The 27,486-nt window shown below is 37.0% G+C and overlaps 1 pseudogene; it reads left to right on the top strand.

Annotated features, from left to right (window-relative positions):
* LOC107560643 (dihydropyrimidine dehydrogenase [NADP(+)]-like) overlaps window positions 1-27,486 on the top strand; it is a 207,859-nt pseudogene that overhangs the window by 63,077 nt on the left and 117,296 nt on the right.

Here is a 27,486-nt window from a genome sequence, read left to right as displayed (position 1 = left end):
GAGACGAGCCTTTGTGTTCTTTTTGGTCAGCAGTGGCTTTTGCCTTGGAACTCTCCCATGGATGCCGTTTTTGCCCAGTCTCTTTCTTATTGTTGAATCATGAAAACTGACCTTAATTGAGGCAAGTGAGGCCTGCAGTTCTTTAGATGTTGTTCTGGATTCTTTTATGACCTCCTGGATGATCCATCATTGCGCTCATGGAGTAATTTTGGTAGGCCGACCACCACTGTTCCAAGTTTTCTCCATTTGTGGATGATGGCTCTGACCGTGGTTCGCTGGAGTCCCAAAGCCTTAGAAATGTCTTTATAACCCTTTCCAGACTGATACATGTCAACTGTTTTGTTTTTCATCTGTTCTTTAATTTCTTTAGATCGTGACATAATGTGTTGCTATTTAAGCATGCTTCACTTTGTCAGACAGGTTCTATTTAAGTGATTTCTTGATTCAACAGGTCTGGCAGTAATCAGGCCTGGGTGTGGCTAGTGAAATTTAACTCAGCTTTCTAAAATAATGTGGTTAACCACTGTTCTTTCATGATTTAACAGGAGGGGGCAATTAATTTTTCAGGTAGGTTTGGACAGCTTTTTTCCCTTAGTAAATGAAATCATCATTTAAAATCTGCATTTTGTATTTTCTTGCATTATCTTTGTGTAATATTACAATTTGTTTGATGATCTGAATCTTAAGTGTGACAAATATGCAAAAAATGAAAAAAACCGGAAGGGGGCAAAAACCTTTTCACGACACTGTATATATATATATATATATATACACACACACACACACATGTGTTTTTTGTATAATTATATGTTATATTCATATCATTATTTATATTTTTAAACAGCCATTATGATTTTTTAATTATATTAAATTTAATTATTGAATTACTATTATACATTTTTTTTTTTTCATTTTCACTATAATAGCCTTTAGTTTACATCATACTGTAGTCTGCCAAGAACATGTTTAGCTACTTTCTATTGCTAGTCAGTTGCAGCTCAGATTAGGAAGCTGGGACATTGCCATTTTCAAGAGGGTTTTATTGGACAGAAAGTCCTAGTATACCCCTGCGCACGCAGGATGAGTCATCTGTATTTTTGGTCCATTTTCCAGGAAGAGAGATTATTTTAAATGCATATATTCACTAAAAGCTCAAATGTTTAAGAATACACTCGCATATACAGTGGGTACGGAAAGTATTCAGACCCCCTTACTTTTTTCACTCTTTGTTATATTGCAGCCATTTGCTAAAATCATTTAAGTAGAATTTTTTTTCCTCATTAATGTACACACAGCACCCCATATTGACAGAAAAACACAGAATTGTTGACATTTTTGCAGATTTATTAAAAAAGAAAAACTGAAATATCACATGCTCCTAAGTATTCAGACCCTTTGCTGTGACACTCATATATTTAACTCAGGTGCTGTCCATTTCTTCTGATCATCCTTTAGATGGTTCTACACCTTCATTTGAGTCCAGCTGTGTTTGATTATACTGATTGGACTTGATTAGGAAAGCCACACATCTGTCTATATAAGACCTTTCAGCTCACAGTGCATGTCAGAGCAAATGAGAATCATGAGGTCAAAGGAACTGCCTGAAGAGCTCAGAGACAGAATTGTGGCAAGGCACAGATCTGGCCAAGGTTACAAAAAAATTTCTGCTGCACTTAAGGTTCCCAAGAGCACAGTGGCCTCCATTCCTTAAATGGAAGACGTTTGGGATGACCAGAACCCTTCCTAGAGCTGGCTGTCCGGCCAAACTGAGCTATCGGGGGCGAAGAGCCTTGGTGAGAGAGGTAAAGAAGAACCCAAAGATCACTGTGGCTGAGCTCCAGAGATGCAGTTGGGAGATGGGAGAAAGTTGTAGAAAGTCAACCATCACTGCAGCCCTCCACCAGTCGGGGCTTTATGGCAGAGTGGCCCGACGGAAGTCTCTCCTCAGTGCAAGACACATGAAAGCCTGCATGGAGTTTGCTAAAAAACACCTGAATAAGATTCTCTGGTCTGATGAGACCAAGATATAACTTTTTGGCCTTAATTCTAAGCGGTATGTGTGGAGAAAACCAGGCACTGCTCATCGCCTGTCCAATACAGTCCCAACAGTGAAGCATGGTGGTGGCAGTATCATGCTGTGGGGGTGTTTTTCAGCTGCAGGGACAGGATGACTGGTTGCAATCGAGGGAAAGATGAATGCGGCCAAGTACAGGGATATCCTGGACGAAAACTTTCTCCAGAGTGCTCAGGACCTCAGACTGGGCCGAAGGTTTATCTTCCAACAAGACAATGACCCTAAGCACACAGCTAAAATAACGAAGGAGTGGCTTCACAACAACTCTTTGACTGTTCTTGAATGGCCCAGCCAGAGCCCTGACTTAAACCCAATTGAGCATCTCTGGAGAGACCTAAAAATGGCTGTCCACCAACGTTTACCATCCAACCTGACAGAACTGGAGAGGACCTGCAAGGAGGAATGGCAGAGGATCCCCAAATCCAGGTGTGAAAAACTTGTTGCATCTTTCCCAAAAAGACTCATGGCTGTATTAGATCAAAAGGGTGCTTCTACTAAATACTGAGCAAAGGGTCTGAATACTTAGGACCATGTGATATTTCAGTTTTTCTTTTTTAATAAATCTGCAAAAATGTAAACAATTCTGTGTTTTTCTGTCAATATGGGGTGCTGTGTGTACATTAATGAGGAAAAAAAAAGAACTTAAATGATTTTAGCAAATGGCTGCAATATAACAAAGAGTGAAAAATTTAAGTGGGTCTGAATACTTTCCGTACCCACTGTATATATATGGCCTCAAAGCTAACAAACATGGACTAAAAGCCACAAAACTTTGATTTTCATTTCATGGGCGTCTATTTCTGGGTATCATCATTTCTTTTTAGCATCTCGGATATAGCAAGCCAACAAAATCAGGGACACATCAGCCCAATAACAAACAGCAAATCAAACAGAAGGAGCTATTATCTAACTCATCACATTTCATATGTTTCCCTTACGTTGTACAACAGGTTCCTAATATAAGATATGTAACTTTCATATCAAATATATTTCTGTAGAGGAAGGCATTTTTATTATGGTATTAATGTTTACATTTCATATTGTATGAATATGAAATGTCATATTTTTCTTGCTGTGCTTTTTTTCTTCTTCTTTTCGTCTGTAGTGTGCTCTTGGGTTGATTAGATTTTTAGACTCCAGGGATTTCAAATGCCGCTACATAAGTCACATTTTATATATGCATGCCGTTTTATCTAAAGTTCATCACAAGTTTAATTACATTAAGAAACTCAATCCCAATCTCATTTTTTCTGCATTTACATGTATGTATTTTCATACTTTGCTTCATACAACAGCGCTTCTCAATTATTTTGCTTCAGAATCTAGATTTAACACCTGAACCTGTCAATCTGAACACTGTCTTGAATGGGAGTGAGTTGTAGTAAATTCAGCATTTCTAAAAGCTTGCCAATAATGAACAGCAATTGGTTTTACAGTAACAAGATTGGTTTGAAAAATAAGTTGGGATTTGTCAAGATGATCTCAAGCATAAAAAAATGACCTACAGCTTCCACGTTTTTGTCAAAAAGCTTTCTCAAAAGTGTTTTAGAGGACAGCATTTCTCCACAATCCACCACAAACTCACACATTAAGGTATGAAACGCCCACTTTTCATGATCCAGATGGATTAAATTGTGCTGGATTACATTGTGTCCCCGATGGATTACGTAACATCTCAGAAATACACCACTTTATGGAAATAAATGGCTTGCGTTTCATGTTGACTTAGCTTAAGAGACACAAAAATGTTTGCATTTTCAGTCCCAGCTGGTCTCCATCTACTAAAACCCAAGCCAACATCACACAAGATGTCAGACCTGAGTTCTTCGTCAAGATGACATACATTGCTGTTGTAACAGACATAATTGTGACATCCATAGTCAATGCAGAACGAGGCTCAACCGCAGTGGTGAACTTTGAGTTATGCTTTTAATAAGAGATCTGCTGTTGGATGCTGTGAATTATTCGCGAGGAATAATGAGTTTTCGTGCTCATTTGTTTGACTTTTGAGGGAGCGTTTTAAAGCTGTACTACAGCGGCAATTATGGATGCATTGCAACTGTTTATCTGAATATCAGTCATCCATTTGAAGCGGGAAAACTGACTTGTACAATCAGGATTTGAATAAAGCCCTTGCAGAATAGCTTTAATGCGTGTCGCTGAGAACACTGTGTTTTCTATGCCGCACCGTTGTTCTGTCAAGGTTTCCGTCATACCGTGCATTCTGTGAGTTTAGCGAGTGCCATTGAAGCGTTCTGGCCTTAATTCAAGGCTGTCTGAAGAAGAGAGATGTCGACTGCTTTTTTTGTAAACTAGACACATGTCAGTCAGAGGGGTGATTACTGTCAGAATAGGCCTGTTAGACAAGCGAAAGAAGGAAGAGAATGAAAAGTGTTTGCTCAAAGTTTTCTTTCAATGTCAGTATTGGATGCTTGTATATGACTAGATGTGTTAAAGGTGCAGTTTTTGTTTTTTATAGCATGCGCTAATAGAAATGAATAGTGCTTTTGAATAGTGTGACTTCACTCATTTCAGTAGCTGTTTTATTTCAGATGGAATGGGCCAGGGAGATACTGTTGCGATTACATGACCAGCCAAATACTATGCACTATATGTTCCCTGTTGTTTGATTTTTGTTCTCAGAATAAATTAATCATGGCTGGATACAATGGCATTGATAACAGAAAACTATTATTGCAAGATGCTGCATGTTGCTTTTGTTACCTTTTTTTCAGAAGTCAGAAAGAGCTTTATTGCCAAGTATGTTTGCACATACAGTACAAGGAATTTGTTTTGGTGTCACAAGCTTCCAGTACACAGAGACAACAACAACAACACACAGATGATAAAAATAAGATGTGAATAACATACACATACTGTATGTATATATAAATGAACAAAAAAATAGAATAATAAATATTGTATGTGCATGTGTGCTATAGATAAAATAATTTTTATTTTATTTTGTTTTATTTTCAGCCAGAATGCATTTTTTTAAAGTGACAGCAAAGGCATACGGTATATAATGTTACAAAAAATTTATTTAAAATAAATTATTTTCTTTTGAACTTCTTGAAATTCTTCAAATCATCCTGAAAAAAATGTATCACAAAAACGGTAAGCAGCAAAACTGAAAACAATTTCAATGTGTATTTCACGTAATACTACAGTACATAGCTAAAATTGTTCTATTTAATTAAAAATAGACCGTTTCATCATGTGACACTGAAGATTGGCCTAATGGCGGCTGAAAATTCAGCTTTGCATAACAGAAATAAATTACATCTTAAAATATATTCAAATAGAAAATTGTATTTCAAATTCTAATAATATTACATATATCACTTTTTGCTGTATTTTTGATCAAATAAATGCAGCTTGGGTGAGCGTAAGAACTTTTTTAAAAAGAACATACGTTGTTCAGCAAATGACATTTTCCTAATAAGCACAAACAAATAAAAAGAAATACATGATGTGCACATATGGGATGAAATATTCTATTTTTAATTAGATTTAACTATTTTAGCTATATACTATAATACTTAATAAAATATACATGTATATTTGTTGACATATTTTTGCATGTACAAATATGTATGTATATGCAAATGCAAATAGAATTTGGCCTAAAAAGGCAACATTATTTTGCTGCCTAATTTTTGGAATGCCGTAATAGCTGTCTGTATGTGATTCCTAAAAAAATGATAGATCTAGATGTGTAGCTCGCTAGGCTTTGTAAGACATTTTTGTGTTGATGTTCACAGAATTATTATGGAGCTGCTCGGACCATTCTCTCAGACAACCCACTGGGTTTGATGTGTGGGATGGTGTGTCCCACCTCAGACTTGTGTGTCGGGGGGTGTAACTTGTATGCATCCGAGGATGGTCCCATCAACATCGGGGGGACTGCAGCAGTTTGCCACAGAGGTAAGACTTTATTCCTTTTTTTTTTGGACATGCACAATAGAGAGTAACAAGTAGTAACTGGGCCATGTTGCATGTCCGATTCGAACCTGCATCGTCCACATGAGCATCACAATTCAACAATCAGTGATCGCTGGGCCACTGCTTTGAAAAGGTATATTTGAGGTTCGTAGGGAGAAATATATTACCTTTTCATTCTCTGATATCCATATTTGGTCAAACTGAATTTCTATTATAATTTTTAGCAGCTCACCTGAGTGAGAATCCATGTATACCGCAGGGCAGATGAATTAGACTGCACATGAAGAGGAATTTGCAAAAAAAGAGCAACTCTGAATGCTTAAGGTTTCGTATATATCTAAAAATTGCTGCATAAGAACTATTCCCTTGTGTTTTAGTGGCGTTAACCTGTTAGAAAAAAGTGTATTCGTGTTTGGTTGGATCCCATATGCTGTCATGAAGAGGTTGTGTTGCGTGCCAGTGTTAATGAAGTCTCTCAGCTCTAGTCGGCAGCAGTATGAACTCATGATGTGTGACACTCTCCGCTGCCACAGCCGAGATTCGTCTCAGCGGCCTGGTCCTCTGACACGACATTGGTGAGCTGACGCCAGGGAATAACTTGCCTCATGTCAATCAGACAAGATGCAGAAACCAAAGGGAGCAGCAGATAGTCAGTGTCTAAAACACAAGATGATGGTCTGCATTTCATGATCAGAGGAAGTGACTAAAAAGGAGCAACTGGTTTGCAGTAAACGGATCTGTGAGGAAATTTACAGGAAATCAAGCAGGGCAGGGTTTACGTAATCACTGTTATTGTAAACTTAAATACATCGAATTTGATTGGTCACCCTGTTTTTTGTTTCAACATGATGGAAACTTCAGGTGTGTTATTCATTAATTCATTTATGTATTTATGTTTTGCTTTGCAGGCGGTACGCAGCAGTGTGGTAGCTGGTAATTAAATAGAAATTAAAGTGCGTGGGTTTGATTGCTCGACTTGACCCACAATTGTGTGAACGGCTAAGTGGGAGTTTCTTGTAGCTGGTGAAGGTTGATGGTCAATGCAGTGTTCCAGCCTTACTAAAATAAACAGGACACGAAACACCTGTTCACATAGATGCTGTGCATATCACTGCAAATGCATATGCACCTTTTGTTCAAATAGCTTTATAATATGGATGCACAATATGATCAGTTATCTATGGGAGCATTTTTCTGCCATGGGATAAAAAAATTAAAATAGGAATTGCACCTGTATATCTCACAATTTCTGAGAATTCTGACTTTTTTTTCTCGGAATATAAGATGAAAACTCAGAATTACTCAATTATGAGAAAAAAAGTATATTAACTCGCAATTATGAGTTTATAACTGTGTGATTGTGAGATATAAACTTGCAATTGCAAGAAAAAGGTTGTTGTAATTATCTTTTTAATTTTTTTAATTTTTTTGTGGTGGAAACAAGCTTCCATAGATATTGGACTATATTAGAGACATTTTTGTTGTATCAGTCAATTTTGAATATGCTGTATTATACTGCATATAAGCCAGTATTAAATATTTGATTGAGCATTTTTTTGTGATCATTTGCCCTATTTTTTATATTTACCTTTTCTTAATCTACTGCTTACTGAAGTTAATCTAAAAACACTAATAATGTCAAAATGAACATTTCGTTTTTTTTGGACTGTACATTATTCTCTTTTATTTTATTTTTTATTTCTAACTTAAATAGTATAAAATAGTATAGAATTGTAATTGTCCATTTAATGGTTATTGACCATAACATGATAATTATCTGCTTACTTATTATATATTCATAAAAATATTACAATATAGATCAGGCATTTGAATCATTGAACAGTTTTTTTTTTTATGCCAGTAGTGTAAACATGTTCAAATTAATGCAGACCCATCTATTGTGAATAGTAGTTGAAGGTTCATTATTTAGATACAAAAGCAACATAAATGTTCCTGCTCTTACCTTTGTGCCTCTTTAAAGCTTCAGGGTTTCTTCTGAATGTATATAAGCAAGCACACTCTACAAATGCAATTTAAAAACATGCCTGCTGACATGAATAAGTTTAGCTGGCTGCGTTTCAGTATTGCCGAAGGCTTTGTTTTTCTTTACCTTAAGCAATTTGTTTGCAATTCTAACAGGTTTTCAGGCGAGCATGTTTCTTAACTGACTGCTAGGAGGGGGAACGCGAGCACGACAGTTCATTTCCACCCACCTTTGTAACCCGACCCCACCTGTTCCACACAATCACCACAGGCTAAAAAAGGAAGCGCTTTGGCATGTTAAGTTTTATTACTTCATGAAGGATAAGAAGAGCAATTACAAAAGCAGCCTCTCTCTCTTGTGCCGCCCACCTCTGCTGTGACTTATTAGACATCTCTGTCTAGGTGGCAGCTCCTCTCTCCTTAAATGTGAGAGGTCAGTCTGGTTATCAAGCCGATAATTAGATAACCCGAGAAAAAGGGCCTATCACGGCCCACCGTCATTCAGTGGCTGCTCCTGTAGTCGGCCTGCAATCACAGATAACTTGGTGTCTCTTTTCAATTACAGGGGAAACGCAGCGTTGGTGTCCAGAGGTGGCCGAGCACATTAGCATCTTTAGAGGAATTTGACTAACTCCCACTCACATGCCAAAGCTGCCAGTTGGAGTGTCTATTTGCCATCAGGTTTGATTAAGAAGTGATTTATATGTAATTTATTCAACAATTATACAATTTATACCACTTAATTCTGGGGATACGCAGTATTAGTACCAGATTTGTTTTCAGTGGTATTAGAAATGTATAAATAATTTAAAGTTAATAACTTAGAAATACCTTAAATTTAAAATAACTCAAAGTTAATCAGGAACATTTCTAATAATTTTATAACACTGTTAAATGTAGTCTTTGGCAAATCCCAAATAACTGGTCAAAATTTGGAATAATTACATAATAATAAAAATTTTTTTTAAAAGAAGTCTATTTTGCTCACCAAGGCAGCATTTATTTAATCAAAAGAAGATTAATCGAGTAAAAAATATTTAATAAAACATTATTACAATATGATATTTACAATAACAATTTACAATTTAGAAGAATATATTTTAAAATTTAATTTTAAAATATATGTAATGTAATTATCACTTATTATTATTATTATTATTATTATTATTATTATTATTATTATTATTATTATTATCTACTTACAGGTTTTGGTAGGAATTGTAATATTGGTGCATCCCTAGTTATATATTTTTATTATTATATATTATATTTATGCCTATATTTCCATTGTTTAGTTTTATTTTGTTTTTTTAGCATTGAATCTAGTTTCAAAACAAAGCGTGTGTCACAGAATTATGTTTGGATGTAAAGTTTGCTTTTAGATGATTAGTTTCCCGTTATTTCTTCTGATCTGATTAGCATTATGTCATTTAATACAGCCAACATCTTGTTCAGAAGAGGTTGTTTGCATGTCTGTGGGACTAAAGTATCCCCAGGTACCTTTTACCTCCATGATTTTTGGCCCGCTGCCACATGGCTTTTCAGGTGTAGTCCATCGTTCACATGTAGCCATACTGATCTGTCAAGAGATGAGATTGTGCTTTGAACTGCTGCATTGTTTGTTTCATTGAAACTGCAATAATAGAAGAGTCTATAAACTGCTCTCAGGGATTATTAAAAATGCATTGTCATGTAGCAATTTGGTCTTCACAGTCCATGAAACTCATGAATAACTATATTAATATCACCTATATTGTTGCCTGTTCAGGCATAATATTGTATTAACAATGCAGGCTTTTACATATGGATCTGGCTAATCTTATTAGAAAGACAAAGCATCAGCCCTCCTATTTTACTACTTGTTATATACCGCCACAGGCTCCTCATTAATGCCTGTTTGGATAACTTGCTGTGTTTTTTATGTATCTGCTAACTATCTTTATGTTGATGTCTTCATCTGCGTTAAGAACTCTGGTGCAATGAATGAGTTTCAGTAATTCCTTTTTCTTTGTCTTCTCATTTGGGTCCTGTTCTTAGGAGCTGAATGAGTTCTTTGTGTCGCTTTTGTCTTAGCGCTTCTGAGTGGGCTTTTGCTTTGGCTTTTAATAGTGAAGTGATGAATCAAATTTCTGCATGGTTTATGTATTCATGTGTGTCATGTTTTTTTTCTCATCAGGAAAATTAAGAGTATGTTAGACTCTGCATCCAGGCAGGCTCTCAAGGCTTGTTGTGTTTCAAAGACAGTTTCTCAATAGAGACAATATCGCTTTTGGCCTCTGAATGTGAGAGTGGTGTCTGTACCAGCAAAGCTGGTCACCAGCATGATGCTTGGGGTCCTGATGGTCTAGTATTCCCACCAGACTTTACAACTAGATTAAACAGCAAAACCTGTTCATTGAGCTTCACCATAAAGACCATCTTTGACCAGCTTCATCAAATAATGGCTATAATGACAGAATGATGGACGGATGTATGGATAGATAGATGGATAGGTGGGCAGATAGGTGGGTAGATAGATTGATAGGTGGGTGGATAGGTAGATAGGTGGGTGGATAGGTAGATAGGTGGATGAATGGATAGATAGGTGGGTAGGTAGATAGATTGATAGGTAGGTGGATGGATGGATGGATGGATAGATAGATAGGTGGATAGGTTAATGGATGGATGGATGGACAGGTGGATAGGTTGATGGATAGGTAGGTGGATAGTGGATAGATAGGTTGATGGATGGACGGATGGATGGATAGATAGATATATTGAAAGTAGTGGATAGATCTGGGTTCACAAGAAAGTCTATGCAGAAAGTCCAACTTCATCAGTTAGACTTTATGGTTTCCACCAACTATATTGGCACCAAACCTGAACTAACCAACATTAACCAGCCAGAAATTCATGCTAGCTAGTTTGAACTAGTCCTTACATCAAATTTGTCATCTTGAATCTTGCAAGTTTTCTGAAGGTTGTGACAGTCAATCAGAACCATAAAATTGTCTCCAATTTCCCAATGAAGGTACAATTATGAACATGCATTGCTTTTCTTCTGGTGTGTTTGCAGGTGTTCAAACAAATGGGAGTTTCTCAGATACGGAATCCCGATCTCCCGCCTCCACATCAGATTCCTGAGAGCTATCACACTAAAATAGTTCTGATCGGCTGCGGCCCCGCCAGCATCAGCTGCGCCTCTTTCCTGGCCCACTTGGGGTACGACGACATCACAATTTTCGAGAAGCAGAGGTTCATTGGAGGACTGAGGTCTGTAATTAATCTGACCCATGGTTCATACTCAGAATTCTCATCCTGTATCTAAGATGGTCCACTAAAGGGCATTGTTGATCTGGCCAGCCACAATCAATATGGGGCACATTGTAGAAGGTCAGAGTAATTAATGAATGGTCTCTGTAATTGGGAATATTCATCTTTCAAATGCCGAGTTGGGATGAGGTTATCAATTACGTGCTGTTGTATCTCCACCGCTTAACCAGCATGTCGATTGCATATGGGGGGTCTTGAATATCCAATGCAACTCAAATCCCAGCAGTCTCCGTTAGTAGAAACAAGACTCTGGGGTTGTGTTGGCATTTAGACTGGCGCAGTTGAAGACTAAATGACCTATAATATAAGAAAGAATTCCAGGGATAGAACAATCCTTATCATACAACGGAATTTTTCCGTTTCCATTTCCTAACTCTCTGAGGGACTTTATCTCCCTTCTTTTTCTTCTCATTTCATTTTTCCTCTCTTGATTTCCAGCTCTTCCGAGATCCCGCAATTCCGCTTGCCGTATAAAGTGGTTCAGTTCGAGGTGGATTTGATGAAAGACCTGGGAGTGAAGGTAATGAAAGCCATCACACCTCCCTATCCTACCCCTCCTCCGTGCCACCATGCACTCCCACCTGCCCCTTTTGAAGCCGGGAAGGGCGAGAGGTCTCAGGGAGGATCAGCGGTCCAAATGTCAGCCGCATTAATAAAGAACAATTAAAAGTTGCATTAGGGGTGGCAGACAGCGGCAGCCGAGCACCTCGGGGCTGCACGCACTTGTCTGTTTGTTTCCTGATTGTTTCAGCTACGGGAAAGGGCAATCAATAGTCGTCATCCGGCACACCTGCTCAGGATTCATTTTACACAGGAAATGCTTTTTGCCGCAGTTCGTGAAGAGCTGAGGATGATTGGAAGGGGGGTGAGATGACAGATTTGCATGTTCCCTCAGTACCTATAAACAGACTCGGGAGAGCGGGAGTGGATGTAAGGCTCTGGAGGAGGACAGACACTTTTCCAACGTCTTTTCTGCTGACACAAGAAGTATTCAGATACGCCCTCCTGTGAAACAGACACGGTTTTACAGGCCTTCAACTGAGCTTCTTTGTTTTTTTTTTCTTTTCATCCTTCTTTGCTTCCTTCTTAACTTGTCCTTTCCTTTCTCCCATCCTTTCCTTTCTTCCTTCCTTTCGTCTTTTCTTTGCAACTGGCTTCTCTTGACTTTTTTGGATTTTTTCTTTGATTTGAAGATGCCAACATAAAAGCTCAAACAGACATGATTCTTTCCTTACTTCCTTCCTTTTTTCCTTCCTTCCGTCTATCCATCAGTCTGTCCATTCTTCCTTCTTTCCTTTCTTTCTTCCTTTCTAACTTCCCACCATCTATCCTTCCTTCTTTTCCGTTCTTCCTTCCTTCCTTCCTTCCTTCCATCTTTCCTTTTCTTTTTCTTATTCTTTTCCTTTATTTTGCTGACCATCCCTTCCATTTCTTTTACTTTCTTTTCTTCATTTTTGCTGTTTTTTTTCTAAAAAGGATTCAGAGATGCCTTCCTATGATCTCAAACAAAACATCCTTCCTTCCTTGCTCCCTTTCTCTTTCTTTCTTTCTTTCTTTTTTTCTTTCTTTTTTCTTCCTTCCTTCCTTCCACTCTGCTTTTCTTTTCTTTTTTTTCTTTTGTCTTTTATTTTACTTCCTTTACCTTTGCCTTCATTTAGGCCTATTCTGTTTATCCACTGACATAAGAAGGATTCAGAGATGCCTTCCTGAGACCTCAAACAAGACTTGCTTCCTTCTTTCATCTGCTCTTTTCTTTTATTTTTTCTCTTCTTTTCTCTCCTCTCCCTTATTTTACTTCCTTTCCTTTACTTTCCTTGCCTTCTTTTAGATAGGCTTTTCCTGATTTTCCACTGACATAAGAAGGATTCAGAGACGCCCTCCTGAGACCTCTAACAGACATGATTTTACAGACCTTCAAATAAGCTTCTTTCTTTCATTCTTTATTTCTTGTTTGTTTTGTTGCTTCTTTCTTGCTTTTTTTTTCGGCAGTCAGAGACTTTTCCAACCACCTTGTCCGCTGCCACATGATGAATTCAGAGATGCCCTCCTGCAATCTCAAACAGACCCCGTTTTACATGCCTTCAGATGAGCGTCTGGTCTTTCATGGAGCATTTCTGTGGTCTTCTATTGATAGGGCTTGTTTGAACTCTATTTCAGATTGTCTGTGACCGAGGACTTGGCCAAGATGGAATGACGCTTCTCTCGCTGAAGGAGGAGGGATAAAAAGCTGTGTTCATTGGAATCGGTCAGTTTATATGCATTTTCACACATTGTCTTGTTGTCTATTATGTGGACAGACAAGCGTATACTAAGAAAAGATGGAGAAAGCCTCTTTTTCTCCCATTCACTGGCAGCTCCCTGGCTCCCTGTCTGTGTTAATGGCTGTGGATGATCCATTTGACAATTTCTCCCCCTCTACCAGTAGCCCCATTCACATCTATTTTCCGCCCGACTCCTTGAGCTGCTGCTGTTTTTTGCCGTGCTAACCTAACAGTGCATGGTCGGGCTGCCCACTGCTTCTCAATGGAGGACACCCTGGTTTCTCATCAGATCCCTCTGCCCTGTTCTCTTCCAGCTGAGCTATTCACTGCCACTACATGTTGACCCTCAATGCTCCTGAGCATCTTCTTGTATCATCTGACTCCCTGGGCTCAATCCTGCTCAAACAATAGGAAGAACTCTTCTCTTTCTTTCTTTCTTTCCCTTGTTTCATTTGTTACTGCTCTTTCTTTTCTTTTTTTCTTTCGTTTATTTGTTCTTTACCTTGATTTTCATTCATTCATTCATTCATTCATTCATTTATTCATAATTTCCTTTCCTTTATTTGATTTCCTCCTTTAATTTTTTTCTTCATCCTTATTTTCCTTCCTTCCTTCCTACTTTTTTCTTCCATCTGTTTTGTCCATCCTAATGTTTCTTTCTTCCTTCCTTACATTCCTTAAGACTTTTTCCTTATTTTTCCTCATTTGTTTGTTCTTTCTTTGCTTACCTTTTGTTTGTATCTTCCTTTCTTATTACTCTCTATTTTCCTTTCTCTCTCATTGTGTTTGCTGACTGTTATCAGTATCAGCGGATTATATAAGATGTGACCTTTTGCTATTAGAATCAAATAATGATTATCATATTGGCGCTGGCAGTGAGGAGCTTTGATTTTTTTATTTTCAAACTGTGTGGCTGTGTGCAGTCTCATCACTATTATTTTTTCCTTCCTTTTTTTCCCCAAAGCCAAGGAACAAATAAATGTATTCTTGAAGATGAAATCTTCTGGATATGTACGTTCTACAATCCCTTGTTGCTTATTAAAATTAATCAAAGAGGCTCTTCTTTACATTGTAAAGCATTTCTAATTATAACTCCTAACCTAAGAAATTTATATCTGCTGAACTAAAATAATCTTATTACTAGAATAATATAACTTTATATAGAAAGAAATTAAACTGTGATTACGTGGCCCCTGCATTGATCTTAGGAATTTAAACATTGCCTAAAGACTGTCTTATTGTACCGACACAATGAGAAAAAGAATTAGTATAATTCATTGTTTCGAAACGCTGAGTCTCTTAATACTGGCATCCTAATTATGAGTCTTTTACGTAGAGCATTTTTGGATTTCTCTACAAAGGGATGTAAAGAAATTTCGACTGTGGGAGAAAATGAAAGCGCTGAGTGTTTGCAATTAATTTCTGTAATTTCACACGAGTCTTTTTAAATGTCATCCACTCACATGATTGACATGCTAATTTCTCCATGGCAGTATGCAAAAATATGCAAAGTGGAAGCCAGGTTGAGGAAGTCAGATAAGAGCATTGTTTCTAGGCTATAGGCTCAGGAGTCAGTGGCTTGGGTTCAATGGCTTTAAAGAGTGAATTAACACCTTAACTGCCATGAAGTGATGGGGTCTGCGATCTCCCTGTCTGATTTTCTGATGTCCCTTTTGATTTCATTCTCACTTTTATGACAACAAGAATGAAACACTGTACAGTAAATAACAGGGTCCATTAATGATATAATGTGCCCATAATGCCCTAAAAGCAGTGGAATATTAGTAACAACCACAAAATATTACTCAGAGTCGGTATATATATATTATTAAAAGGTGTAGCGATCAGTAAATGCAAGGACATGATTAAAAGATGTATGCTCAGCACTGAGATGAGACGTTTCTGGAGAATACTTGAAGTTTTTAAAAGCTCCACAATCAATAGTTGCTACAAGTTGGCGGCAGAGATCGTTGGATGCTAGTCAATATGAGGTTATATTATTACACTGTAAAAATGACCCATCACTTGTGTATACTTCTAAAATACCACCCAAGATGTCAAGAATCTGGCTCTTTTTAAATCCATTACCCATTCTGACACTGAATATGTGCTGCTACAAAATGGAAACAGATTGGAATTGTTCTTGCGGAATGTTCCATTGTCACAGGCAGCAACGTTAATTAACACCTATATAGAGGGAATTTGTAATCTGTGAGGTTATGTAACATCTTTACGTACTGAACTGTAGTATGGCGAGCCTCGATATTACTATAGCATACTATTTGTGCTATGGATACATATTACCTTAAATTTTTGGCTGGTGGACGATTAAACAGATGAATTAATCCCACAGAAGAAGTCTTTCATGAAGAAGGTATACCTGAGCCATATCTACAGACCACGAGACCCTAACATTGCGGCAGCAAGCATTTTTTCTTCATAAAATCTAAAAATCTAGTTTAACTCTTCACCCTTATGCGATTCATAAGGGTCAGAGAGGTCAGGGACTGCTGAGAAAGGGCCTCCTGCCACTGTCGCCCCTCTTCTCAAAAGATGCCCATAGATAAGTCCTGATTAACGAGAGGGGTTCTGCTCTCTGGGTGATGTATTATTTTTGATTTTGCAAGGTGAAAAGGGTCTTAGCTGCGAGCGTACCGTACGGAAGCTCGTTGCTGAAGAAAATGTGATGCAGCAGGAGACAAATGGAGACGCATTACTTACAAAGAGGGCTCTCACAAACCCTTGCGCTTTTGTTAAAACCCACTTTGTCACGCCATACCGCAAAGTTTCCGTTCTTCCTGAACGTCCTTTTGTATTTTTGCTGATGATCAGGTGATTGGGATGGCAGGTGTTAAGTGGATATGATTCCTGAACAGTCTTGGGGAATGTTATTTGTAAAATGTAACACAAAACACATTATTTGTAATAAATTAACACTGAGCATAAACTGTATTATAAAGCCCTGGTAATGTTTATTAAGAAATATACAAATATTGGTTTGTACCAACTACGCCACTGGTTATTTTTATGTTTTCATCATTTTTGGCTCACTAAACTCCAGTTTTAATTGGGCTACACATGAGTACTCAAACGCATAGATTAAGGATAGCCTTTTCAAACCCCTCAAACACATAAAAGCAGCTTTTTATAATTATTGACTGACATTCGTACTAACGAGACTCAAGTACCTGCTCAGGCACATGTCTGCAGTTTTGGAAGTCTATGTGCAATTTTAAAAGTCTGTGATTTTTATGTTATTCATTAGGCAAGACACCTTGACAGATTTAGTTGGTGGAAATGCCAGAATATCATCAGGATATCATTAAAGCCATTTAGCTGCTTTCAACATTATGTGTTCAGCATCCCCTAATGAGAATCACTGGTGATTTGCACCAAGTCTAATGTGCGATACTACACCTTCAGCATGGGGAAATTTGATGTGAAGTATGTGCATATACAGTATATGTGTAGGGCTGTCAACATTAATGTGCTAACACATGCAATTAATTCAAAAATCCTTAAAGCTTTAAAATAATTTAACTCAATTAACGCAAAAGTCGATCATATCATTTTACACTGCTAAACTATGGGAAAGTTTTCAGTCCAACGGTCCAGTAAGCGAATGCATTCAAACAATCAGTCCAAAACAGCGCTAATGTAAAGAAAACCAGGCCGATTACATCAGAGATGGTGGAGAGAATAGACTTGCGTTGAGTTTTTTTAGTGAATTATTAATTCCGTTGTGTTTGTTACGCTATAAAACAAGCTCAGTAAAATACTGCAATTGTTTCTGAAAAGCGCGAGAGCTCACTCTCACATCACTCTGTGTGAAATACTGACTGAACGAAACGTCAAAACATCCCACCACTGTATGATACACAAACTATGTTTTCTAGGCTGGATAAAGCAAACCAGCTTCTCGCTAGGAAAGTTTTGATGGATGAGAATTGTGGTAATGTTGGCCACAGGAGTTGTATAGTAAGCATGCATGATAGATTGAATTTTAATTTTTTTATTTTATATAAAATAATTTGTGTGTGTGTGATTTGGTGTGCATAAATGTATATGAACGTATGTCACTTGGTTCTTTGGTGTCCTTTTGGAGTCTCCAAGTGTCCTTTTTTGAGAAGACATAAGTTTGCAGAAAATGCAGTTTTGTAAGAAAAGGGTGTGAGTAATCTGATTAAACATTTGAATTTATTGACAGCACTAGTTTATACGCATCACAATCATATATAATATTGCAATTAATTATTTAAATATACAGTAAAAGAAAGAACTATTGAAGACTTTAAAATTCTATGTTTTGTTCTAAAATTCATAAATTTTATTAAAGACTAAAATCTGACTGGATTGGCCACATTTGAATATTTGAATATACATGTATATAATTTACATTTGCATGTCGTGTATGTACTGGAAATGCACTGGCAGTTTGGAATCATATATTTTTTTTGTTTCTGTTTTTTAAAAGAAGTCACTTATACTCACCAAGGCTGCATTTATTTGAAATATTTTCACCATGTAAGATAGATGGATGGATGGTTTATGGGTAGTTAGATAAAATACTGTATGATATAACGATATATTTGGTCACACTTTAGTTTGGGAACCAATTCTCACTATTGACTAACTATTAAAGGGGTCATATGATGCTGTTAAAAAGAACATTATTTTGTGTATTTGGTGTAATGAAATGTGTTTATGCGGTTTAAGGTTCAAAAAACACATTATTTTCCACATACTGTACATTATTGCTTCTCCTCTATGCCCCACCTTTCTGAAACGCGTAGATTTTTACAAAGCTCATCGGTCTGAAAAGCGAGGTGTGCTCTGATTGGCCAGCTATCCAGTGCATTGTGATTGGCCGAATACCTCAAGCGTGTAACGGAAATGTTACGCCCCTTGCCATATTGTGATGTGTTTGGTGGTTTGGGTAGGTTTAAGGGTCGGTTAAGGTGTAAGGGATGGGTCAACAGTGTAATTATAAATGCAGTTCCAAAAAGACTCATGGCTGTATTAGATCAAAAGGGTGCTTCTACTAAATACTGAGCAAAGGGTCTGAATACTTAGGACCATGTAATATTTCAGTTTTTCTTTTTTAATAAATCTCCAAAAATGTCAACAATTCTGTGTTTTTCTGTCAATATGGGGTGATGTGTACATTAATGAGGAAAAAAAATTAACTTAAATGATTTTAGCAAATGGCTGCAATATAACAAAGAGTGAAAAATTTAAGGGGGTCTGAATACTTTCCGTACCCACTGTACATAGTAGTTAAGGCCACTTAATATAAAGTGGGACCCAATAAAATATTAATTCAATATGATATTTTGTTTTTACATTTTTTATTATTATTAGATTTTTTTTGGGTCTGCTTTGCCACCAGGTCCCGGATCTGCTTCTCCACGGCCTCCAGCTCGACCTGCACCGAATGCATCTCGAACGTGTCCTCACCTGCACTCAAAGGTAGACACACATCCGCCATTAAAGCAAGTAACAGTGAGTAAAACGATGGTAATATGTGTGAATAGAGTATTAGTGTAAGCGAGATTAGCGGCAACCACGCTGGCGATGCTAGCGGGCTAAAAATAAGACATTTATTTATTTTATTGAACATAGCTGTTTTTGTCGTATTGCAGTGATTTGGCCACAGTTAAGGGACTGTTTGCACGCCATGCTTTTGATTGTGTTTTAAAAATACTTTTTAACTAGGTAAAATCAGAAACACACAGCCTCTTTTCGGTGCTATAAAACCACTGGAGGGTACTTAGAAGACCTGCATGCAGCAGGTTGCCGTCACATAAAGTGTGTCATATAAACATCTTGTAAAATTAAATCCGACTGAAATATAGAAGACAGCCGGAAGACTGCTCTGTCAAACAGAATCAGCAATTCGAACACGGCTCGAAGGAAGACGCACTGGTTATTGGTGAGCTATCATTTATTCGCAGGCCACATGCTGGCTTGTTTGGTGAAGGTTAACTTTAAAAACGTGGTAATTGCCGTGTTATTGACGACTTCTGGAGATGTGTCTGATGAGAGGTGGGCGTCTAATTATTGTATGATTTAATGACCGGTTTCATTAATAACGAGTTAAACTTTTTAAATCATGCTGTGTGCTTTCACCTCTCTGCCCTTGCCTTTTTAAGCCAGACAGAGCGGATGAATCCGAGAACGGTGGGTGGAGAGGTTGTGTCGGATACCTGGATGATACACCACAGGATGCTGTTAAAATCTCAGCAACTCTATTTTCGCATTTTCACGTGAGATTTTCTAAGGGTGTAAAAAGGATCCATGCGTTTACTAAAGGCTTGTTTGAATTGAGCAAACGAAGGTGTTGATGCATGTTGTAATGCATTTCCTTGCAATCATTTTGACTGTATGCAGCTGATTGGTTCTGACAGCAACACCCCAGTCTTCCATCTCTCAATCACTTAGTGCCTCATTACCACTGTCTTCTGCTTTCCATCTCAGTCACAGTGGATCTCGCGAACTTCTCACGTTACAGTTCTCGCAAATGCTCTGATCTCTGCCAAAGAGTTTTATCTTATTAAGACGCCATCGTGCCTTGGACGGGGCGCAGCGTTCGCTGCATTTAAACCACAACAAAACAACAAAATCACGCTTGCGCGTCCCGATTTAGATATTACGCACAGAAGATTTTCAGAACACACTTTGTCCAGGCTTCTTTAGAATGGATGATAATTGTGGGTTTTGAGGCATCGGAGGCCTGACGCTGATGTCTAAACATCGCTCCCACTGAAAACACCAAAATTACATTATGTGTGATTATGTGTAATGATGTTAATGACACTAAACAGTGGCAAACATTCGGAAGGGCAGCTGATGCACAATAGACATTAGAGGCAGGAAGAAGTCAACATAGGGAGGAAATAGAAATTGGAATGCGTATCTGCGGATGTGAGATTCTACCTCATTACCTCAGATACCTATTATTGTGATTTGTTATACATATGATATATAGAAATGGATTTCTGTGTGTGTGTTATATATACAGTGTGTTATAATATATATATATATATATTATATAAATGTTTATTAATTTATTATAAATATATTTGAAATATTAAACAAATTATAATTATAATCTTCTTATGATGAAAAACATTTGCGCTGATGAATTGTGTATAGTAAGGCTAGGAGCATGTCTTAAAGTAAATAAGGTCCACGTTTATTGTGGACTTTTTATTCATTTTTTAACTGGATTTTTTGCTCATGCCTGTCTGTTTTGTTGCAGGTCTACCTCAAGCTAACAGACACAAGCTCTTTGATGGCCTCTCAACAGAACAGGGTTTTTACACGTCAAAGGACTTTCTTCCTCTCGTCACGAAAGCCAGTAAACCAGGTGAACAATCTTGAAAAGTCTGTCACAAAGTCACACCTGATGATTTAAAGTGTTCCTGAAGCACTACATATAAGGGTCGCCTGAGTCCAATTTCTTTTAACTGTTTACTGTATGATTCTTTGCTAACAAGAAAGTACCAAAAGTACCAATAGTTTTTGTTGTTGTTATCAAGTTTTCTTGGATATGTGTTCTTTGAAATGCCTTCAAGTACCATGCATATAGTAATTATTCAGTACCATTATGGATTAAATTGTAATTATAAACTTTCATAACTATGAGCAGTAATCATTGTTCTGGATATTGGCATGATATTTTTACTTATATACTTATTCTTTGGCATACTTTGAAGAAGGAGTGGTGACTGGAAGTGGTGCATGGTATAGTTTGCCATGCCAGATGTAATTGCTATTTCTGAAGGTATATCTGAATAATCGAAAAGAACAGAAAGGAAGATGAGAAGTTTTTGTTCCTGCTCCCCAGATTAATGGGGGTTTACACTCACAATATTGGCATCAGAATCAAATGAAAATGGAAATTTTGGGAAAAGAACTTGATTGAATGAATAAAACCTCAGTAATGAATAAATCTTAATCCAATGTGCCGTTCTGCCTCTTACTGCAACTCGCTGCATTAAGGCAGTTGGCCAAGGATTTAATGAAATAGGAACATCTGAATCTTCACAAGCATTTCAGACAAAATGCTGCAGAGCTTTAAAAAAAAAAGCTTGTGGTAAAATTGGTTTTACACATGACATTACAGCCAAATACAGCTGTAAAAGGTTAAAAATGGCATTGCATTTACTCACAAGAAATATTATGAAAGATTTTGAAAATAATAATGATAATAAAATTAGAAAAATAATATATATATAAATGTATATCTAAAAGTTACATATTATTATTGTTTAATTTATTAAAATGCTTTTGTAATACGTTATTGTAATTTTATATTATATATGTACACAGTAGCATTTAATAACAAATTGTATATATATACACACATACATACATACATATATATATATGAGTATTATTCGACTGCACAATTATTATTATTATATTTATGTTTGCTATTTTTATGTAAGAAAGTAAATAGTGTCAAGAAATGCTGAAATCATTGTGTTCAATATAGGTGCAGCCACACTTGTTGCATCTAAAAATAAAAGCAGTACCATGACAGGTGTGAAGTATGAAATTACTGATACAAGGACATTTCCGGAAAAATATGAAATCATAAAAAAACAATGGCAGAAAGATGAGGTGAATCAGGCTCTCGTGGAAGCAGAATAATTTGATAGTAACGTGCTGTGAGGCTCCAAGATGCAATTTTACAGCGCTTTGCGAACAAGCATCTGCTGAGCCGTTGAGTGAGAATTGTTCTATAGGCAGAATTCATGTTTTTTTCTCTTTCTCTGGTTTTCAGGGATGTGTGGCTGTCGCTCAGCGCTGCCGGAGCTCCGTGGTACTGTGATCGTTCTGGGCGCTGGAGACACGGCCTTTGACTGTGCAAAACTATATCAAAAACTGTATCAAAAAGAAGACTAAATATATGCTTGTAGCATCATTTGGTGATACATTTGGTTTGATATTTTGATATCAATGCCAGAAATCAAACTTTTTAATGCCATGGACCTCCAAATATGATGATCTCACCTTCCTAAAAAAAAAATCTTTATTATTCTACTGTATATTTCCATAATGAATAAGTGAACTTTTTTATTTAGTTTTGTTTACTTTTGTTTTTGACCAGTTTTTTTTTTTAGTTTCCCAAAGCCGTACAGTTTTTCTTGTTTTGTTTATTTATTTTTTGTTTTGACCAATTTTTCTTTTAACTTTTCCACAGACTGACTGTGTGACCAAAGTTTGAAAATTGTTTTCTTTTGTTTCTTTTCATTTAGTTTTGTTTCTGATCAGTTTTTACTTTGAACTTTTTCACAGACTTTTTGTGTCCACAGTTTGAAAACCCCTGATCTTTGCAATAAATTTGATATATTAAATGAAACTTAAATATCCAGATATTTTTTGAACGACTGTTTTATTATTAGAAATGTATTATTTATTTACAAATATCATATATCACATATTAAATATTAAAAATTTAAAGTTCAAAATTACTATTATTTACATGCATGCGAGTCTCTAGGGCCCTAGACATAAAGAAAATAGTCCATTTCAATTGAACAAGTGGGATGAGGCATCACTTTTCAAAGAATGCTTAGAATATAGTTTTTCTTTTAACTTGCATAGAAACTATAAAACCGTTTTTTTTTTTTTTTTTAAGAAAGTCTTTTGTGGAGTTCTGAGTGAAACCTTTAAATTTAAAGTTTGTTTTTAATTCAGTTTTTTCTTCTAGGACTAGAGAAAAAAAGATCACAAGTAAGAGAAGACCAAGAAGGCAGAAAGTCGAGGAGAGTCAGGAACAGCTGATAAAAACATCACAATAATCCACAGGTAACCCACACCACTCCAGTCCATCAATTAACATCTTGTGAAGTGAAAAGCTGCATGCTTGTTAGAAACAAATCCACCACAATGTTTTTAACATCAAATTTTTGCTTGCAACTAAAATACAGTGGAAAAAATGGTTGAATCAGGAGAGAAATATGCGTAGATCAAGCACAGTCTACAAGCAAAAACAATTCTAAACCAATATGTTAGTGGATTTTGATGCGAGGGCAACAGTGGATGGACTTTTTCACTGGAAAAAGCAATATTATGGACTCCATATTTTGTCGATAAGCAACCGTATAAAGTTAAAACACCTTGATGAATTTGTTTCTTGCAAAGATGCCGCTTTTCACTTCAAGATGTTAATCGATGGACTGGAGTGGTGTGGATTACTTGTGAATTGTGATGTATTTTACTCTCATTCTGACGGCACCCATTCACTGCAGAGAATCCATTGGTGAGCAAGTGATGTAATTTCTCCAAATCTGTTCTGATAAAGAAACAAACCCATCTTGGATGGCCTGAGGTTGAGTACATATTCAGCACATTTTTATTTTTGGGTGAATTCTTTAAGCACTACATTTCAGACTGTAGTATTTGGTAAATAAGGAGCTGTTTTTCCTGTCCAAACACATCTCAGTTTCTCAGGTGCAGCCCTTGCAGCAGTGCGCTGTGGTGTGTAAACCCTCACAATTCTTGGATAAAAAGAAACGTATCCAAACTGAGGTCAGTGTGCAGCTGGTTGTTCTTTACATGTTTTACAACGTACAACAATAATTAACATTGTGCCGCCCAGGAGATTTGGGAAATTGCAGTTCGTGTCAGTTTAAAATCATGTAATGACAGTAATGGCCAGTAGATGGCTGAAGTTTTCTGTGCATCCAGCTTAACTACACATACCCCCTTTTTTTTTTTTTTTTAAGAAAGTCTTTTGGGGAGGTCTGAGTGAAACCTTTAAATTTAAAGTTTGTTTTTAATTCAGTTTTTTCTTCTAGGACTAGAGAAAAAAAGATCACAAGTAAGAGAAGACCAAGAAGGCAGAAAGTCGAGGAGAGTCAGGAAGTGAGAGAAAGAGAGTCAACATCAGGCAGCAGAGTGAAGCTTATTAATATTTGGTGTGAGAGAAGTGTGAAGCAGAGATTTATGAAGAGCTCTGTGAGAGTGTCCTCTCTCTCTAGACCACTGACACTGCTCCTAAGCCTTTCCACTCTCATTTATTGCAGACTTGCCTTTGCTTTCAGGGGGAGATTACTGTCAATTGTCCTACTCACACACAGGGCTCTCTGGTGAGCTATATACCCGCTTCCACTCTGGTAATGATGCCAGCCGGCTAAACGTGTCATGATCAGCTCCATTTAGACAAAGCTGTGAAATATGTGCGTCAGATGTACTGAGGGAACTTATTTTTTTCACCATTAAGTTTTTGAGACATAGCTAGGACAGTACTGGCCCAGAAAGTTGCACTTTTTGTTATTAGTATTATTTTTGAAGTGCACAAAAGTACAAAATGCAATGCCAGTATGCAACTGTATAATTTTTGATAATTTAAGAATAAAATAAAAAAAAGCTTTCCGAACAAGTAGTCCCGCCCACAGACTTATTTACATTGGTTGAGCCGGAGCAAAATGACACAGAGCCACAATGTTTGCACTATTCAAGTCTCACTTATAGTTGTCTCTGTGCGTTAAAGTGAAAATAGAAACTATTTTAACGCAGGGAAAATTCCGCACTTCTCCTTTAAGTCTGATTCACACATTGTTCTTCACATCGCCCACCACATTAGGATAAAGTACGGTAAAGTGTAGTAATTATTCACATCTGTTTACACTCTCCAGTGAAGACGCTCGCCTAATACGGCCGCCATCATCTTCAACTCATTAAAGCTGTTTATAAGCTATATTAAGTTTAAGACTCCTGTAGGCGCACATAATCAGAACAGAGCGCTCGATTGTGCATTGACGTGAACTGAGACAATTTATGGAAACGTAGTAATAAGAAAATAGAATTGTCACCGCACGACTACATTCCTCCCACCGGCCCCCTCCGCAAAAGCCAGTGGGCTTCTTTTAGTTGATTCAACCGCACTTTTCATCTGTTTTTTTCTTTTTTGTAATCGGAGACAAAATCTTCTGTAAACTTTCTGATGTGCTTCCACCAAGCCGAGTCGCACTTGATGTTTTTTAACAAGGTACAACGCTCCCATAATCACTTGCTTCATTATCTCATGGCTGGATAAAAGACGTGACCTTTGCTGGTTGTTGTTATGTGCACTAACTTCACACTTCAGTTTTAAGAATAGAAACATGCTTAGAGGAATAGTTCACCCAAAGATGAAAATACTGTCTTCATTTACTCTCCGTTTTGTTGTTACAAACCTGTATTCCAAACCTTTCTTTCTTCTGTGCAACACTCCTGTGCAAGAAAAATGCCTTCCTTTTTTTTTTTTTTTATCCTTACAATGCAAGTCAGTAGTGTACAATATTTTTGTTTTTGACCCTGTTGTCTTGCAAATATCCTCTTCTGTGTTCAGCAGGTGAAAAGAGGTCATGATAGGAAAGACATGATGTTGAGTAACAATGAAAGAATTTTTTTTTTGCACATTTAGAGTGTGTCTTTTTTGTGAACTATGCATTCAAGTACACTTTTTAAAAAAAATGACCAAATCATCATATTAGAATGATTTCTGAAGGATCATGTGATACTGAAGACTGGAGTAATAGCTGTTTTTACTGTATTTTTGATTACTACTTATATTCAAAAATGTAAAAAATTCCTACCGATCCCAGACTTTTGAACAGTAATGTACAAGAATATATATAGGAATAAGAATATATAAGATGCAAATGTTTGGCCAATGCACTGTAAGTGTGCATTTCTCAGTACTACATGTGTGGTTAAGTTACCTTCAAATATCTTTATTTATTATTTAAATAAATACTTTTATTTAAATCAATGATTTGATTTGATTTTGTTTGACCAGCACACTCTAAATGTGCATTTCTGAGTACTAAAGGGGCGGTTAAGATGCTTTCAAATGCTTGTACCATTATGTGTGTTGCTATTCGGTTAGCTAGTAATTAACATGTCAACAGCTAACTAAGTTTAACTAATTTGCTTAGTAACATTCTCTTCAAACTGTTGCTCCACCATGACAATATTAGTTTACCTGAAAGAGAAATTCACCATAGGCTAGGCTAGGCTAAGTACATACTAGTTTACTGCATACTGCATGCTTAAAAAATAGCACTGTATGTGAACCCATAAGCATTATGCAAAGATAATCATTCCAAACAATATGCCACACAACCTCATTTCATTGTGTAAAATTTGCACTCTGGGACATTTCAGATATTGCGTTCAAACATTTATATACAGAAGCATTTGTATGAGAGTTCTATTTGCTTTAGGGCCTTAATTGAAGTCTTTATGATGTGTTTAGATGGAGCTGGCCAAGGAGGAGAAATGAGAGTTCCTGCCCTTCCTCTCTCCACGTGATGTGTTGCTAAAGGCAGGCCGGGTCCATGGAATGGATTTCTGCCAAACCGAGCAAACAGAGTCGGGTCAGTGGGTGGAGGATGAGGAGCAGATCATACGACTGAAGGCCGACTATATCATCGGTGCTTTCGGCTCTCTGATGAATGACCCAACAGGTATTTTATGTTCCTTATTACAAATGAACACAACTCCTCCAAAATGTGATTATTTTTCAAGTAGAATTCTCCAGAACAATTACAGTTTAGAATATGCAGAGCATTTGTAATCAGTTACTTGCCAGGTCCAATTTTATACAAGTTGCTTCCTATGTAGGGAATAGTCACTAGGTATTGGAACAGACCCGATGTCTCACAGTAAATTTAGTGATTCTGCACAGTGTTTGTGGGTTGGACTCAGGCTCATTATGCTGCAGTAAACCCATCAGCGCTCTGAATGGCTGCCATTTTCAAATGGATGAGGCCCATGTTATTGGTGTTGTTGGTTACACTTTACTTGAAGGGGTGTGCATAAGACTGACATGACACCTTCATAATCATGACATGACACCTACATAATCAAGACATGACACATGCCATGAATATGAAGGTTTTTTATGCATGT

Source organism: Sinocyclocheilus grahami, unplaced genomic scaffold (assembly GCF_001515645.1).
Source record: "Sinocyclocheilus grahami isolate Dianchi unplaced genomic scaffold, SAMN03320097.WGS_v1.1 scaffold737.1, whole genome shotgun sequence".
In the NCBI taxonomy this organism is placed as follows: domain Eukaryota; kingdom Metazoa; phylum Chordata; class Actinopteri; order Cypriniformes; family Cyprinidae; genus Sinocyclocheilus; species Sinocyclocheilus grahami.
Note: the sequence above shows the minus strand (reverse complement) of the source record. Positions and strands in the feature narration are given on the sequence as shown.